Raw genomic sequence first — 18,982 nt, 5'->3', positions numbered from 1 at the left:
GGATGCAGATGTCAGATGAAATGGGCCAAATTCAGCAGTGGTTTGATGCAGGCTGTTCACTGGGGAATTGCTGATCCAGGGCCAAAGCCAGGCTGGGTATAAATGGGTGTAACTCCAAATATGTTAATGAGGTCTGGCCCTGCTTACACCACCTCTATATTTGTCCATTAACCTCATTCCTGCATTCCTGAGCTATTGACGCTTTCCAGCCTATCTGATTTAGCACTTTTTTTCCTTAGAGAAGAAGCAGATAGGTTGGGGACAATAATTTCTTTTTGATGTCTCTTTCTTACTGAGGAGAGGAAGTCACAAAATGACATAAAACTTCAAAAGCAGATGCCTGAATGCCACAGTCTTAAATCTTCCATGTTCTTCCCTTAATTCACAGCTCTATCCATGAATGGAAATGAGATGGTTTCACTGGCGGTTCCCTTCCTGGTTAGAATGTGATGGCCATTTTTTATTCAGTGTTATATTTTTATTTGTCCTTCTGGAGCACTTGGCAGTCATGGGGCACCCCAGCATTCCCAGCTGCCCAAACAAAACACTGTCCCTGTCCCAGGCCTTTGTATAACAGACCTGAACATTAAAAAAAACCAAAAAAATAAGAAAGGCAGAGTGCTTCCACAGTACCAGCCAGGGTATTCCACCCAGGTTCCAGCTCTGGCACAACCCTTTCACATTTAGGAGCCTCACACTTTTCTACGTTTTCATAAAAGATACAATTCCTGCTGTCAGGAGATTCTGAGCTTTCCGCCTGAAGAGAAAAGATTCAAAATACAACCCATAAAAATGGAAGGAAAAATTAGAACAAGTCAGAATTCATTTATTTTTTTAAAAAACAATTTTTAAAAGCTGGTCCTGCTCTAACAGGTTTATAATTTCTCATTGCTCCTTATGACAACACCCAACCATGGACAGGTTGCCTGGAAGATAATTCCAGCTGTAGTAAGGTCCTGCCCTCTGACCAGGGACTCTGGTATGATAAAAAGAACAAGAAATAGTGAATGGCTCATTGCAGCATTATTTGGTGGAAGCAGATGACCTCACCCTCTCCCAACGCCACCTTCTCCTGCTCCTTAGGAAAAGGCAAAAAAGGAAATGGGAGCGTTGTTCTGTGGCTGGTGATGACTGCTGGCATTCAACAAACAGTTTTTCCACACAAAGACAGCAGAAAGTCCCAGTTCACTTTTCCCCTCCTATCCTGACCCAAGAAAGGTGAAATGCATTTTTCCAGAGGTGCACACAGAGTCCCTCACTCGTTTGTCACATCTCCCCCAAAGCAGGGCAGAGCAAGGCTCATCCACCCTCCCCTGCTTGTGGAAATGACCCTGCCAGATCCAGGAAATTCCCATTTCCAGGTGTCCCACGGGGACCTCAGAGATGGGAATCCCTGAATGCAGCAGTGACAAATAGAATCACTAAAGTGGGAAAGAGCTCCAAGATGGTCAAATCCAGTCTTTGGAACTCAGGATCAACTCCCTGCACAAGATCAGCTCGGTTTTAGAGTGCACTTTAAGGAGCTCTGGATTCTTCCACTGAAAAGATTATTCTCGTGGCTTTAGAGCAATCTGGAGTCAGCACTGCTATATAATAATTTATATTCTCCATTTTTTTAGTTGGTTCATGTAGAAATGCAGTGTTGCACTGCTGAATGTGCTCTTGCAGTGTACATCCACCAAATTACACTGCTCCTGCAGAGTAGGTAACTTTCCTATTTTCATTATGAACAGAATGAAAAGAAAGCAATTTATAGTAATTGTATTTCATGGGGATGTTGATTTCCTCCCTTTTCATCTCCAAACAATGAGCAAGACAGCCAAAAGATTAGAACCTTTCTCTTGAAATTTCAAAGCATTGTATAATGTTTCAGTTGGGTGACTTCCACTCCAGTTAAGCCCCTGATATTTTGGTTTTTCCTCCAATATATCAAGAGGTTGCAAGTATCAGTTCCAGCTCCCCAGTGGAGAGGATCTAACAAATTCATTCACAAGCAGTTTTTAGTAATGATTCTTCTCCATCCCACCTCCATATACACAAACCTCCTCTTGGTTTACACAAGGATTTTGGAAGCATAAAGAGCACTGCTGAGCTCTATTATTATTATATAAGTTTTACAGAGCCCAAAGCCCAGTAAGGATTTTGCCATTTTAAGCTGGCACACATTCTGTGCCAAAGAATCCAGCGAAGTTTATTTGACTTTCAAACTAATACCCGCAGGCAGATTTCTGAGTGCTTACGCTGAGGCTGATCCAATTGCAAGCAGAGCTTTGGTACTCTGAGGCAAGGAAAATATTGGGTTATCAAATCACCATCATCCAGTTGCAAAAGAAAAAGAGTACAAACACTTCTACTATTTTTCTCTTTTCTGATTTTTTTAAGGCTAAATAGAAAGAAGAAATGCTTTTGTTTTGTTAGGCAACTCTGTGTTATTGTCTGAAACAACGGTTGCGAGTTTGAAAAACTTGGTCAACAAACAGAATAAAAACAGGAAAAAAAATCCACACAAGTCACCTAATGCTCCCCTCTGATTTCTCTCTGAAGCTTGTCACTCTAATTTGTTCTGGCTCCATACAGTTGGAATATTCTCCTACCTTCAGCCTGCATCTGGGAACTACAGAGCAGCAAAACCCCCCAGCATGTGTTAACACTGAACATGTGCTGAAGTGTCTTGATCAAAGCTGGGCACTTGCTCATGCTTTAGAGTTACAGCCGTGCTTAAACTCTTTCCTGAACACCCTTAAACTCTGCTTCAAGTGCTTTCTACCTTTAGGAGTCAACAGTTCCCTCTTTAGAGAAGATCTTTCCAAACTGGAGATGAAGGATCCAATCTATGCTGATCTAAGCCTGCTCAAACCAACAGGGCCTGGACAGACCTGAAGATTTGGTTTGATCATGCAAAAGAACCCCGAATCAGACCGAGTCCTAAATGAAGAAGATGAAATTCCGAACAGAAAAGTTGTTTTGCTTGTTGCATCCTTTCTAGGATGCACCAGAAATATGCTCAGTATGTGTGTACTCACCTGAACACCTAAAATGCATTTTGCTTGGGTTCAGCTGAGAGTGACTTGTCACAGGGCATGGAGTGACAGGACACAGGGAATGGCTTCAAACTGAGAGCAGGTTTAGATGGGATATTGGGAAGGAATTGTTCCCTGGCAGGGTGGGCAGGCCTTGTCACAGGGTGCCCAGAGCAGCTGGGGCTGCCCCTGGATCCCTGGCAGTGCCCAAGGCCAGGCTGGACATTGGATTTTGGAGCACCTGGGACAGTGGAAGGTGTCCCTGCCCAAAGCAAGGGGGTTGGAATCAGAAGATCTTTAAGATCCTTTCCAATCCAAACCATTCCAGGCTTCTATGAAACGTGAAGGAAATACATTGCAATATTCCCTATGTAAATAGATCTGTAATCTTTCTTGTGTGGGAGGTAAAGCAAGAACTCTGCTCTGGGCTGAACAAGAGATTAGAGACACACTCTGCTATGGTAATAAGGTGACTTTCATCCCTTGAACTGTACAAAAATCTCTGGGTAAATTGTTGGAAAACTGGAGATACCTTCACCTTTATGTTGTGCTTGGTATGGGTACATACACTGTCTGCAGATGTGGGTATTAAAAGAAAAGACAGCAGAGAAATTAGTTTTGTGCTTCTCACCAACCTTCCAGGTAAAAAGGCGACTCTCTAGAAAGAACCAGTTCTACAAATCAAAAAACTGGAGCACAGTAAAAGAATCTGCACTGCAGTTTTTGGAAGCAGATTTTAGGAAGTCCAGGCAAATTACTGCTACTTCATGGCACATGACACATTTATAAAGGTCTCAATCCTCTCAAATGAATTCAACATTTTGCCTAAATGCAGCTCCCAACATCAGCTTGGCCATGCCCAGTTTGCTGTGAGAGGGTCAAGTACACTCTTACCAAGCCCTTCAGCTGGATTGTCTCTCTTTAATTCCCAGTTTTCCATGGGCTCTGATGGAAGTATCAGTGAATCTGCTCACAGAGGGGTAGAATCTCCCGTCAGCACAAAGAAAAGTCTCACAAATAGGGTTTTAACAGTGAAAGTGCCCGGTAGAAAAAGGAATTCCAGTATGGGGCTGCAGGATCACCAGCTCTGGGGTGATGGGCTCTGTCCCCAAGACCCCCTGGTGCCCTGACCCTGGGAATGTTGTGACCTTGGGGCTGCTGCAGGGAGCTCTTCTTTCCATGCCTGACTGGCTTTGATGTAGCACCAGGACTGAGGGACCAGGATAAACTCCATCCTGGGAAAAAGGGGATCCAGCTCTGGGATGGGCTCACACCCACTGACCCATGGCTGGAAACGTCGAGGTCAGCTCCAGGAGTCTGGCACTTGCATTCCCCAAAATCCAAACACCACGTGAGGTCAGCAGCCCATAAAGGCATGTAATTAAAATAATTATCCCTACCTGATCACGGGGATGACACAAATTGCATCCCACAAAAAGGATCTCCAGCACTTACTCCAAGCTTTTGTGCCTCTCAATTCCCCTCCTGCCAGCACAGAGGAGGAGCAGGGAATGTCCCCATGCCTTTCCCTGTTCCCTGCCCTGTGGGCAGCCCTGTGGTCACTAGATGGTGCTCCCTGCCCCTGGAAAGGAACTTCCTCCACTCCAGGCAATGAACAGTTCTTTCCCAAGTAAGCACTGATGCCTTTCAGCAAAGAGAATACTTTAAAAAAGGATTTTTCCTGCTGCCCTGGCGCCCCCCATCACTCTGCACCCTGCACTCAGGGCTGGTTGTCCTTAGTGCATTCCCACTTTTGCTTCCCTTCAGCTGCTCCAAACCATGTGGACCATCAATCCCTTCATGACTTTTCCCCCATCCCCACCTTCCTTCCTCTCACAATGAATTCACTCACTGGCAGAACTCAAAACACGAGAGAGAACCTGGTTTGGAGACACCTTTTTTATTTAACATTACTTCGTGAAATAACAGCACTCAAGAATGGGTTGTTTTCCCATGGAAGCTTTACAGAAAAGAAACGCTGGAAGTTTTCAGAAGGAAAATCAAAGTACTTAATTTACCAACTCCTCATCTGTGACCCAAGCTACCTAAGATTTTACCAGCCAAAGTATTTTTGGTGGCTACAGCACTGTTTGCCCATCTTTTCTGGAGACCAGCTTTAGTGGCTACATGAAACAACAAATACCACAGAGCGGGAAAAGGAAGCAGAAACTCTGTTTAGATGACACTGGAATTGTTTTCAACCATCAATTCATGTCCTTCATAACACTCACTGCAGACAGGGAACTGAATTCCTCTCTGCTGAAGTGGGGTTCACTTCATCAGACTTGAAGGGTTTTAAATGCAGGTGTCAGAACCACCCTAAATCTCCAAGATTTCTGCAATTCCCAACACAACCACCTTCATAATTTTGTTCCATCTCACCTACAACTGCTACTTGAAAAAGATGAGATGAATTGAACCTTTAAAGTATTTCTCTTCTTTTCCTTACAAAGGGAACCTCTGCTACTCCCAGCTTTTGGATAACTCTGCTTATATGAAATGAATCTTACCTAAACTTTGGTTCCTTTCTTCCTTAATTTCCCACCTCTGAAATATCAAGTTGTACTACCAAATGCCAATGGGGTGCTGTGTGGATTGATTAATTAATTGATAAATTGAAGTGCACTGAAATTTTCAGCTCAAAGTTGCCACTGATATGAAAACCTTTATATTTGATTAAAACCTTTATATTTGATTAAAACCTTTATGTAATATGAAATATATGTGAAAACCTTTATGTTTGATGCTAATTTAAAGCTGGTTAAGTGACAATGATAACCCAGGATACAAAAAAAAAACAAAAAAAACCACCCAAAACAAGACAAAACACCAAACCAAAATACTTTTTTAAAAAGTAAATTCTCTGCATGGAAAAAAGAAGCAACCTCTAGGGCAAAGGCCAACATTTTTCCTCACTTTCTTCCAAATATTTTAGGTAATTTTAACTGAACTACACAATGGTTTGAAGTGGTTATTTGTCAGTGTCCTTCAAAGTCCTCCCATCCCTGGATTGATGGCCACTGCAAAAATGTCTGGAATATTGGATTTCTACCCTGTATTAGTGAGGCTGCTCCAAGATTTTCATCAAGAATGGAACCTATTAAAGTGTCTCTCACACTGTTTGGGACTCTCTTGATATTGTACTTCTTTGTTAGTGGCTGTGAACAAGAAACAGATGTGGAATATCTGTGTTTGAAACTCAGTGACCCTGAAAGACCAGGGCTAATCCAGATCATTCTTAAAACCTGAAATCTGCCACTCTTGGAGCACCTTGAGGTCCATGCCCACACTCAGGAATAAGCCCATCCCCACTCCAGCAGACACAAACAGAAACCCTCAGGACTGTGAAACACCCTTATGCTAATTATGAATTCAGGTGTCGTTTAAATATTTGAAAAAGAGCAAAAAAATTGACTTCCCATCAATCTTATTGCTCAGTGTCAGTCCACTTAGACAGCTGCCCTCCACCAGAGGGAAATTCTCTATTTTGCTCTAAGATTCAGTAAACTCATTAGAAATTAAGCATTTGGGAAGTGTGATGTTACATCTTCTAGGAATATTCCCAAGACCAGGGTGTGTGATCCAAAAAGGATAAAATTCACACATTTCTGTAACTGTCTGATTTTTGTCTCTTGTAAGACCCACTAATACCCTGTGCCTTGTGAGGTAAAAAAAAGGTAAAAAATTTACTATTAACTAACACTGCTTAGCTACATGGTTTTATAACAGCTACAAAATTAAATTAAAATACTGATCACATTGGATCTGTAAGGCCTGGTGTCAAATATCAACTATTCCAAGCACACAGAAATTCCATGTTAAGTCCTACCTGATCTGATTTCTGTATTCTCAAACCTCAATACATCTAGAGAAAGACATTTCCAACAGCATATAAGAAAATGAGATTATTATCTTTCAAGTACTACAGTGAAATCAAAGGACTTGGCAATGATAAAGAAAAATATTTTCTCCTGGGGACTACTCATTTACTTTAATGGATAAAAACTGTGGGCATTTAGAAAAAGAATACTGAATATAGTTAATTGCCAAGTTAAATCTAACTCAGAGCTTTTACAGACCTGGGATTTGTCATGATCATCACAACCTTTTTAGCCACATCTAACGCACTTTGTAGGTCACACAGCATTTTAAGAAATCAATATAGAATAAGAATACAGAGTCAAGAAATATATATAAATGAAAATAAAGACAATGTCCTGCTTCCACCAATACAAATGGCAAAACTTCTTTTGCTCCAATGGGAATAAAGTCTCAACCCACTGGGAATTCAACCAAATGACACAATATGACAGTTTTTTGCAAACTGGAAATTCTGAGTTTCAGAGGGCTCTAAGTTAATCGTGTTACTAGGCACAAAAAGTGCTGCCCAGTAACAAAAAATGAGCAGAAGTGGAAACAGGGAGGGAACCAATAATTGATAGGATTTAATGCACGATTTAAAGCTGGGGAAAGAATCCCTAAAGCCTTCTCCTCCTGTGAGAGGCTTGCCAGACATGTGTGAAAAGCTTGCTACAACATGTGTGTTGAATTACCTTGGTAGCCCGTGACTTTCCCAACAACCACTCACAATTAGCTGGGATCCAGTAGATAAGGAATTAAATTCTGTATGCAGCATTATTCCATGGAATGGGGCACTTACTCTGACAGGTTCTGTGGTTTGGGCCTGGCCCCAGAAAATGCCAAAGTTTTCACGGCAGTCACCTGCGTGCTGTGTCTGTATCTCTATTTTCAACGGAAAGGTGGATTTTCACATGATCCTGTCTGGATCTGACTTTGAATCACTTGACTTCACTCACTCCAGAATCAGCCCAGAATTTCTCACACTGCAGGATGGTGACTGGTCTACAGAGGAGACTGGTTAAAACATTTGGATCAAAATTTCTACTGCATTTCCCCAAAAAGAGCAGTGCAAATCTGAACAGGATGTCCTTGAGGAAAGTCTGTGCCAGACTGTCCTTCCAGCAAGATTTGAGGATCTTGATGGAGGGGTGGTCTCTTTTGCCCCATCAAGTTGTAACCAGAATCCTACACAATTCAATTTTAACAACCAAGACATGAGGAAAAGAGATGGGAGAGATGGGATTGTTCACCTGCACAGGAGAAGCTTTGGGCTGAGCTCAGGGTGGCCTTGCAGGGCCTGCAGGAGCCCCAGGAAAGCTGGAGAGAGACAATTTCCAGGGCATGCAGGGACAGCACCCAGGGAATGGCTCCCAGTGCCAGAGAGCAGGGCTGGATGGGATCTTGGGAATGAGGAATTGTTCCCTGGCAGGGTGGGCAGGGGCTGGGATGGAATTGCCAGAGCAGCTGTGGCTGCCCCTGGATCCCTGGCAGTGCCCAAGGCCAGGCTGGACACTGGGGCTGGAGCAGCCTGGCACAGTGGAAGGTGTCCCTGCCATGGCAGGGGTGGCTCTGGATGGGCTTTAAGGTCCCTCTCAACCCAACCCATTTTGGTTTTTAAGTGGCAAATACGTTATGGTAGGAGGGCCTAAAAAATGTTAACTCATGCCATCATAATTTTATTTTTATGATCTGGCATTTAAAAAAAAAAAAAAAAGGAAAAAGAAAAATAAAAAGAGACCAGGCAAGAAAAAGTAGAAAAATTTTCCTTAGACTTTAAAGTAACCAAGATTTATGTTTTAGTTGAGTGGTAATATTTCATAGCTTTTCAGTTCCTAAGTTCAACAAAGGACACTGCTGGTACCTGTGATGTGTCACTTGGTGACTGGAACTGCTGGATTTCATTTTAATGATCTCATTTTGGGTTTGAAAATAACACCACAGACGTGAACTCCAGTCCTGCAAAGACTCACAGCTGGCTTATCTTTACAGAACACTACATTCTCACTGAGTTCAGTGAAGACTACATAAAATGTAAGGAATAAATTTATGGATGTGGTTTCACAGGTTTGGGGCATTCTTTTTTTTAATTTTCACTTTTTATTAGATGTTTCATTGTAGCTGTTACTAAGCCTGGTTAGGTTCTTTCACACCCCACATGCACAAAATATTGAAGCCACTGGTTTGTATGTCCAATGTGAGTCAGTCACCTGTGAGATTTATCACTGCCATCAGAACTTTAGGTGATTTAAACAGCAGGTGAAAAAAATGCAGAAAAATTTCAGAAAACCTGGACTTTGCTGCCTGATATGGAGTATCCTTCCACCCTGAGGTGCTGCCACTACTGATAGCGCCAGGGCAGCCCCAGGAGTTTCTCAGCAGATCAGCCTCTTTTGCCATATAAACACAGGTATTTAGGGTGGCCAGGTGATTTAACACCTGAACATTCAAACACAGAGCTCCTTCCCCTCCAAGGTTCCAGACTTTCCAGGACCTCTCAGCACTCTGCATCTCTTCCATCACAGCTCAGTGAAACCGTATTTATTTATGGGCAATGCAGTTACTTGCCAAAGAATGTGGTTCTGGGGACAGCTGAAGACATTTGTTAGCTCAGGACAAACTTGCTGGGTCTGAAAAAAAATAACACAGCCTTTGAAAACACCAAGCATTCCCTTGAGCTGGTATTTCTAAGTGGTTTCCACACTTGGGTTTCAGGGTGCTTGTGAAAGTAAAGGAAGGAAAGAGGATGATTCTCAAATTTTTCAAGGAGAGAACCCCCAGTCCTTTGCCCACAGTAGCCCAGGACATGCTCAGGCTCAGCACTGGGATTATCTGAATCCCTGAACTCCCAACACAGCAGTGCCAGGAGAAGATTCATCACTCAGCATCTCCCTCCAGAGCTCAACCTCCCACTTGCTCCTCAGCTCTCCTGTGAGAGGTAGGACAGAAGGAATTGCAAACACCGGAATGACAATTTGACTCTTTCTCAGACACTTTCCTGAATCAGAACCCTCAATCCCAGACGTCCCCCAGGTCCTGCTTTGTTTGCCCCTGGAATATCAACAGCACACGGGAATAAAGTGATGAAGGAGCGCATTTCTCTGCAAGCTGTGTTTGTGCAGCCTTTGCTCAAGCCAAGCATGTGCAGAACCAAAGCATCTGCCAGCATCACAAGCAGGATCCAAGCAAGTCCATGGAGACACTGCCAGCCACACAGCTCTCTCCACGAGGAAAGAATCTGGAATGCCTTATTTGACACAGAACCTTATAATTGCAGAGTCAAAAATGAGTCAAAAATCAGAGTCAGTGGTTCTAATCAACTGCCAAAAACTGGGGTATTTTTCTGGCTTGAGCTTCTGATAGGAATATTAAAAATTGCAGTAAAGTTACAGCAAGGCTGATGTTACTCAGCTGTCATTCCAGAAAATGTCCTTTAAAAAAAGAATTGCAGGGGATAACAAATAAGATTATACCAGTAAGTTCAAGTAAGGTTGGTAAATGCTTTTTCACGCTTCCTATACCAAACCACAGAACTTTGTGCACCATGAATATCCAAAATCTTATGTGTTGATTTATGTTATTAACATGAATACTGCACAAAAGAACTCAGAACAATTGACTCTTCAATTACAAAGATTATGTTCATGTGTTCAGCTCTTGACAAAATGATCAGCTGTTACAGGTGAAGGCTCATTTTGAGGGATTTTCTCCCTCAGGTTACTTTTCTTATTGAGTAGCGTGCCTGTTTCCCTACACATTTTAAAATGTATTTATTTATTTGTTTGTTTGTTTATTTAAGTTACTCAACCATTTTTAAACTGGAACACCATAGAACTTTGTGTACCATGAATATCCAAAATAATACATGGTGATTTATGTTATTAATATGAATACTGCCCAAAAGAACTCAATAAAATTGGCTCTTCAAACACAAAGATGATTTTTGTGTGTTCAGCTCTTAACAAAATGTTCAGCTGTTATAGGTGAAGGTTCATTTGGAGGGATTTTCTCTCTCAGATTAATTTTCTTATTGAGTGGGGTGCCTTTTTTCCTGCACTTAAAAAAATATATTTATTTATTTAAGTTATTCAACCATTTTTAAAGTGGAACACCTCCAGATTACAATTAATCTCATGCATTAAAGTACCTTATGGAAATGATACTCATAAATTCATGCTCTAATCACTGTGTTATTTCAGGCTTCAGTCACATGGAGATTCCCTGGGCGAGACATGGGAAGAGCCTCCTTCCCCAAATATTTAGAATATCCAGGGAAGGGAATGCAGAGGATACAGCAGGGTGACAAACATCTTCATGCAGTGGGCAAATCAGGCTGCATAAACCACATCATTAGGGATGAGACTTCACTGGGGGATGGTTTTTGAGGAGAACTGCTGACCAACGATATCAAAGCAGCAGACTGAAAGTGAAGGAAACCTGTGGTTTCTTTATGACTTGGAGATGAATTCTTTCATCAGATTAACCACTTCTGAGAGCATCCGGCGTGTCTGACACACTCGGGGGACAGCCAGGGCCTGTGCTAAGGCACTGCAGGCAGGGGCTGACTCAGGAGACATCCTTATTCAGGAAGGACATTTAATTTTAGATTTCACTCTAAGCAGATGCTCAAACCCCATTACACTTGGTGTCTCAGGTTGGAAATGGGGGTGTGTGTTCAATTTCCATCTGTCAGAGCTGGGGCAGTTCTCTGCTGTTCATGGGGCAGTTTTTCCTTTCTCTCTCCCACAGCCAATCCTCCCTCCAGGAGATCTCTGCTGTCCATGGCCAGGGAGTGTCCCTGCAGGGCTGATCAAATTCCAGCATCCCATGGGGAGATGCTCCGCCCAGGGCAGGAGCCAAGCATTCCTACCTGGATCCAATCTGAGCCTGGAACAGCACAGCAGCCTTTGCCCACTGCATTCCCAGAGGAGCAGCTTTCTCCTGCCCTGCATTCCCAGAGGAAGAGCAGGCCCATCTCCAGCAGCCCTGGAGCTGCAGAGGAAAACTGCAGCCTTGTGCAGGATCCCTGCTCCAGCAGAAGCACAGCTGGCACTGCAGGAGGGCTGAGCCCCCATGGGATGGGACTGTGCCACCACCCTGACCCACAGGGTGACAGGGCATGCTCTGACTCTGGCAGTGGTGTTTTTGTTTGTACTATTCCATTTGTATTTTTAATTTTCCTAGTAAAGAACTGTTATTCCTACTCCCATATCTTTGCCTGAGAGCCCCTTAATTTCAAAATTATAATAATTTGGAGGGAGGGGGTTTACATCTTCTGTTTCAAGGGAGGCTCCTGCCTTTCTTAGCAGACATCTGTGTTTTCAAACCAAGACACTTGGTGAATTTTAAGCTTTTCCTCAAAGTCAAGCACCCACTTTGGCTGCTTCCTGACTCCAAGACTGGTAGGTAAATGCACGTAGAAATACATGGAACTGCAGGAATCAGTGGAAGAAACAAAAATCTCAGATGGGGCGCTAATAAAATTTTAAATATAATACAGAAAGTTTCCAGAAAACAAGGACCAGGCCTAGCAGAAAAGTAGTGTCCCACCCAAAGTCCTGGGGGACCAGCACCTCTCCAGGTCCAGCCCTGGGAGAATTATAGCTGAGGGCACAGATAGAAGAAAAATCCATCTCTATTTCATAAGAGCCAGGCTTATAAATTAGAACTTTTTTACTGGGAATTGCTCAAATTCAATGCAGGCTTGGATGTGGAATCAAAGAGTCATTAAGGCTGGGAAAAAATCTCAATGATAAAGTCCAGCCTTTGATTGAACACCACCACCTTGTCAGCTGAGCCATAGCACTGAGTCCTCCAAAACTCTGAACTTCAAGTAATCAAGTGCATGTATTCAGAAGAAAAACTTCAAACACTCCGATGGCAGAGTTGGAAATTCAGCCAAACAAAATTGGATATGAAAACAGGAAATAGTCATTAGGGAATTAGTAATTAGAGAATAGCCTTAAGATGAAGGAGGGCAGGGCTGGATGGGATATTGGGAATTGGGAATTGTTCCCTGGGAGGGTGGGCAGGCCCTGGCACAGGGTGCCCAGAGCAGCTGTGGCTGCCCCTGGATCCCTGGCAGTGCCCAAGGCCAGGCTGGACACTGGGGCTGGAGCAGCCTGGCACAGTGGAAGGTGTCCCTGCCATGGCAGGGTAGAAGTGAGATGATCTTCAAGGTCCCTTCCAACCCAAACCATCCTGGAATTCTATGATTTATGGTATATCAAATATCTGCAAGCAAAAAAAACCCAAACCAAACCAAACCAAACCAAACCAAACCAAACCAAAACAAAAAAACCCACACCAAAACAGAAGTGGGTTCCCTAAAAAGGGTCACTTCAGATTTCTTCTGCTCTTGAAGACAACTTGGGCTGCAGAGAACCAAAATCCACCCCTGACAGTGTGAGAAGAAACACTGAGAGGCTCCTCTGAGCTGTGTCAGGGCTGTTTGTGGGTTGTCCCAACCCAAGTGAGCACAAAAAGTGAAGTTTATATTCCAGCAGCTGTTATTGAGCCTCTGTCTTTGGAGAAATTTGTGATGGTTTTGTTGTCTAATCTAATAATAGCCAACCTAATATTCTACAAGGTATTGGTCTCCTTGTGAGACTCAACTTTCATCAGCATCAACCTCTGGGGAAGGATGTTCCACATTGTTCTCAGCTTCAGTGGCTTCCCAGAGCTTTGCTTCATGGAATAATTACAAAGTGCAAAGATATTTGCCAGGATAAGTCAATGCTGTTTTTTATCAAGTGAAATAAATTTGGGAAATAATTAAGAAATTATCACACTTTTCTTCTCCAAGCAAGCAGGAAAATGTCTCTAGTTTGCCAAGACATCCAATTAGCTGAGGGAAACCAGTTTTCCAGGTTTTGGAGAAACGCAACAGAATTCTCTGGCAAAGAATGGAAACTGGTGGTCAGGAAATTATTTGGGGAAATAATCATTAAAATGACTAAAATTTGTTTTATAGGATTTGCTGGTGGGAAAGAATATTTCTGTGCTGGCACAAGGATACAAACATTTGGGGAAAACTTAGGGCAAAGTTAATGGAGGAGATCTCAGAGTAAATGTTTTGAAGAAAACAGTTGGAGGAGGCAGCTTTTTGTATTACAATCTCCATTTCATTCAACCTCCAAGAAAGGTCATTGATTTAATCAAAAGCTTTTTTTTTCCCCTTTGGTCAGACTCCCAATGCACATACCATCAAGATCTGGTGCACAGAAATAATTTGAAGCAAATCTTCTAAAAAAGGTTTTGAAGATGCCTGCCAGTAGAACATTGTGCCTCACAGCTATAATATCAGAAAAAGCCATTCAATTTAAATTAATATATTTGGCCAGACAGCTATATTAAAATTCTTGTTGTTTTTTCAGTTATAATGGTAGCTTGTGGTATGACTAGCCCCCCTCAAAAATCTGTGTAGTTATTGCCTTTCTCTTGCCTAGGGTGCATCACATGGTTTTCATTTGGACGATCTGCATAGCGCTACCTCATTAAAACAAACATTTATGCAAAACAAAGGCCGTGTATCACAGGGCAGGGCTCGGGAGCCAGCTTTGAAGGCTGCAGCCTTCCAAGAGCATCTCCCAAAGCAGAGCTTCCGCCGGCCCAGCTCCACTTGTGCTGAACATTTGTGGATGATGTCAGCCACGCGCGGTGCCCCCCGAGCCCCCGCAACAGGGAGGCTTCAAAAGCAATTCTAGGAGCAGCTGTGGAGCAGGGAAGTGTTTGCTGGGAGAATGGTGAAGGTTTCTCCTGTTTCTCCTGTTCCCTCTTGGAGCAGGAGCTGTGCCCTGAGGAGCTGGAGGTGCTGGACAGCTCCGCTTCTCCAGGGCCACCGCCCCAGGACAGCCCTGCCCTCCTCCCAAAGGCCTCCCAGCCCTGCAGGTGGGAAAAAAACAGGGAAAAAGCACTGCCAGAACATCTGCACAGGGAATCAGGAGGGTGTGCTCTGTAGGAACTGGGTTTCCTGGGTCGTTTGCAGCAACTGCTTTCAGCTGAGGTTATTTTTGCCCTTAAAAATGTCAGGTTCCCTCCCACTGGAGGAGAAAAGTCCCTCACTTCAAAAAAAAAAGGACACTGATTCCATCACTTAAAAAAAAAGGACATTGAGATGTTGGAGTATGTCAAGAAAAGGGAATGGAGCTGGGGAAGGGGTGGGACATGAATCTGATGAGGAGAGGCTGATGGAGCTGGGAAGGGGCTGAGGCTGGAGCAAAGGAGGCTCAGGGGGGACCTTGTGGCTCTGCACAATTCCTGCCAGGAGGGGACAGCCGGGGGGGTCGGGCTCTGCTGCCGTGTCCCAAGGGAAAAGAGGAAAGGAAATTACCTCAAAATGCACCAGGGGAGACTCGGGTTGGAGACTGGCACAGAAAATTTCCCTGGCAGAGTGGTCAGGCCTTGGGCTGAGCTGCCCAGGGAGGTTTGGAGTCACTGTCTGTGGGAGTGCTCAGGAGGAGCCTGGATGTGGCCCCTGGGGACAGGGTTTGGGGTGATGCTGGTGGCACTGGGGTGGCACTGGGTGATCCTGAGGGACTCTTCCCATCTCAATGATTCTGTGATTCTTCAAAAAGAGCTTCAGATAAATAGTTTAAATGCAGACATTACAGATGTCTGAAGCCAGGTGAAGTGAAACCTAACAAAAAAACCCTAACACATATTAATTTGTGTGTACATTTTCTTTAAAAAGGCAAACAAAAAAAAAATAGAACCTCAAAAAAAAAAAACAAACAAAAAAACCTCAAGTGCCAGGGTTAACGCTTTTCATCCAAATCTCCCAAGCCTCCCAAAAGGCATCACTACTAATTTAACAAAGTTTACGTATGCTGGATTTTGGAAGGCCATAAAGATGTTGCAGAACCTTGGTGATTATCGTGGTTTTGTATAATGTATTCCTCACATTAATGCTTCATCATTACGTGTCAAAATATAGCAATCAATGCAGGCAAGTATGCAAATAAAATATTCATTATTTGGCATTTCTGACACTTCACAAGCTCATTTTAAATCACTTATCTTTAAGAGTAAATAAACAGTGCTAGTATTAATTCAGGAGAATTTTCTACAAACTCCCTTAAAATGTGCCACAATTAGTGACTGTATTTATAACTCCATACAGAAAAGGAATTACCAGCCTGTGTGCTACCACAACCTTCCAAAATAAGTACAGCCAATCCATATACTCTACTGTTGTAAAAAAAGTAAATATTTTTAGTTTTTGATGTGGCACGTTTTGAAGTGACTGACGTGAAATTATGGCAAGGCTGTGATGTTTTGGAGGCTGAGCATACAAGTGACTTTTCACTGAGTATTTATTTCTGGAAGTTCTGCACAGAATGATTCCAAAATGAGCCCTGCTGGATTTGTTTCTAGCTTGGACAATTTCAATCATCCTTTAACAAAATCTACTACAGGAAATGCAGGGAGCTCACCAGTCCCACAGTTTGACTACAAGTTTTTAAATCAACTTAGTGAATTCAGGCTGGGGCTCGCTCAAGCTATGAATGGATTGATGCAATGTGTAGATTACTTCAAAATAATATCTGTATGTATCTGCAAAGATATGCAGAAAATAAGTCCATGTCCATGGACAACTATGGAAGAAAAAAAAAAGACAGTATTTATAACTTAAACAGCTTGTTAAAATAAAACACTTGGCCTTAAGAGCTCCACTCACCAGTTTATCTTGTCATCTCCCTCTGGATGACTCTACTGCCTCCTTTTTTTGTTTTTTGTTCGTTTTTTTTAAATAGACTAATTGTGCTTAGAAGTGAGTATTTAATTTCCTTTTACAAAGCTAGCAACTTGACTTTTAAAAATACATGCTATTATCTTGCATTGAAGGCTGCCAAAATAAAATAGCAAGGAGTGATACAGTTCATCACCAACAGAAATATATACAGAAAGCTAAAAAAAAAAAGAGGGTGAGGGTTAAATCCTGTCTCTGTTAAAGCCAGGGGAGTTTTATCACTATCTTCCTCAGAGCCTGCACTTCATCCCAGCTACTCATAACAGTTTTCATATTTGATAGGGGACAATTTAAAGTGATAAATAGCAGCCAAACTGCACGTGTGTGTGAGGAGGGGAAGATTTCAAAACAGCCTCAGTGTCAAAACTAAATTACTTCTGTCAGTTTGGAGATATTTTGGCCTACCAGGCTAAAGCTGAGTTTAAGGGAAATGTTTCTGCTTGTGCTGGTTATCTGAAAGCTCCAGGCTGGTCAGACTGGCTCCTTCTGGAGCCACCTACTTAGACATGAAGTTCAGGCCTGCCCAGATTTTGAAGTTATTTTGAAGTTATTTCTATTAATGTGTCTATATATCAATTTAAGATCTAGTTTCAGGCAGAAAAAAGAGGTCTCACACAGCTCTAAAACAATGATGCTTTTTCCTCATTTCTTTTTCTAAACATTCATTGCAAAGTCTTGAACTAGAAGCCACATTCACAATGTCAGCAGCTCTGTCCATCTGGAACATGCTGCAAAATTTCACCTTTGAGACCTGGTGCCCATGGATTGTGAAGCAACCACCATCATCTTTATCATCATCATCATCATCAAGGTGGGAAGAGGCTTTCAGAATCATCCACTCCCAGCTTTTAAGGTAATTCTCCTACATTACTTCAATTTTATTCCCTTCAGAGAGCAGAATTCTTCAAAGCAGGGAAGTTTAATATCTTGCATTGCTTTCCTGACAGTAGGTTCATTAATACCTACCTTTGAAACAGCAATTTCATATCCTCAGTCTCTTTAAAGGATTTATAATTTTTTGCTTATTAGGGAAAAAAAACCCCAAAACTTTAAAGATATTTCTTAGAGGGTTTTGCTCTCAAATATAAATATACAGAATGGATAAGAAAATAGGCTTATGCTTTGGAGTAAAGTAGCCAATAGACTATTTGAGGATGGATTTCTACTGATTTGCTACCTGAAAATCCAAGTCATTAAAATGCAGGCTGACAGCAATGAAAGTTATGTAATTACAGATTCCTTCCTTTCTTTAAAGCACCTCTCCCTTCAAAAAACATTTCCTCTGCTCTGTGAAGTGAAGTATTTCAGGAAACTCCTTCACAACTTATCTCTGGAAGAGGGAGGAATGAGATGTGTGGGTTCTGCCCACATGTGTGAAGCTGATCCTTGTCTCCCACATCCAAGGCAATTTTTAGCCAAAATTGTTTGCTGGCCCAGAGGGAATAATGGTTTCAAGTTAAAGCCACATGCAGTGCAAGACAGAGAGAAGAGATGCTACCCCCTGGCAAGCCTCTCACATGTCTGGCTCTAAAAATACTTTTCTCATGTCTGCCATGCCAAAAACAGTAATATTAACAGTGCTGCTATTACAGCCAGCACTTCCAAAACTGCCTTCTCATTAAAGTCTCTCATCCAAAACAATTTAAATGCTCTATATCTAAACCACATGAAAGTCTGTAACAGTGGGGACAGGCGTTATCTGAGCCTCACTCAGCCTGGTTTGCTCATCAGGAACTAGTAAAGCATCTGAAATCACGGGCCCACTGTCCAGTTTCCTGGAAAAATGCTGTCAGCCACACACTCTTCTCTCACACAGCTCCACCCAGGCTCTCACAGCCCTCATTTTTATCATATTTTTTCAGAAAAGCCCAGCTGACACTGTGGGAAGTCCTGCACTACCAGATCCCAGCGTTCCCATTAAACCTGTCTTGGAGAGCCTCTACTTAAGGCATGTACTTATAAGATCAGGAGAATTTGCAGCCTTTAAAGGCAAAACCCATAATTTTGGAGCTGCTGGTTCATTTCTTCAGTTTGAGATTTCCCTCTGCTGTGAAGGGCAATGGATGCCAGGCCTGATCCTACAGCTCTGACTTTAACATCCCATAGATTTTAAGAGGGGCATGAGAAGAGAAATTCCTTTCAGAAACTTTCACAAAGGAAAATTATTAATTTGATTTGATGTCAGGAAGCTTTGATCTGTAGCACTGGGCAGCCAACAGGGTGTCAAGAGGATGCACCAGGCTCTTCTTAGTGGTGCCAAGCAATGGTCCCAGAGCCACGGGCAGGGCCTGAGCCCAGCAATTCCCCTCCCAGGAGGCACAACTTCTGCCCTGGGCAGTGCCCAGCCCTGAGC

At 42.7% G+C, this 18,982-nt stretch overlaps 1 protein-coding gene across 14 annotated transcripts in view; it reads right to left on the bottom strand.

Annotated features, from left to right (window-relative positions):
* Positions 1–18,982, bottom strand: part of ERG (ETS transcription factor ERG) — a 147,346-nt gene that overhangs the window by 61,603 nt on the left and 66,761 nt on the right. The window lies entirely within an intron of this gene.

Source organism: Passer domesticus, chromosome 2 (genome assembly GCF_036417665.1).
Source record: "Passer domesticus isolate bPasDom1 chromosome 2, bPasDom1.hap1, whole genome shotgun sequence".
Taxonomy (NCBI): Eukaryota; Metazoa; Chordata; class Aves; order Passeriformes; family Passeridae; genus Passer; species Passer domesticus.
The sequence above is the reverse complement of the archived record's forward strand: the minus strand, read 5'-3'. Positions and strand labels throughout refer to the sequence as shown.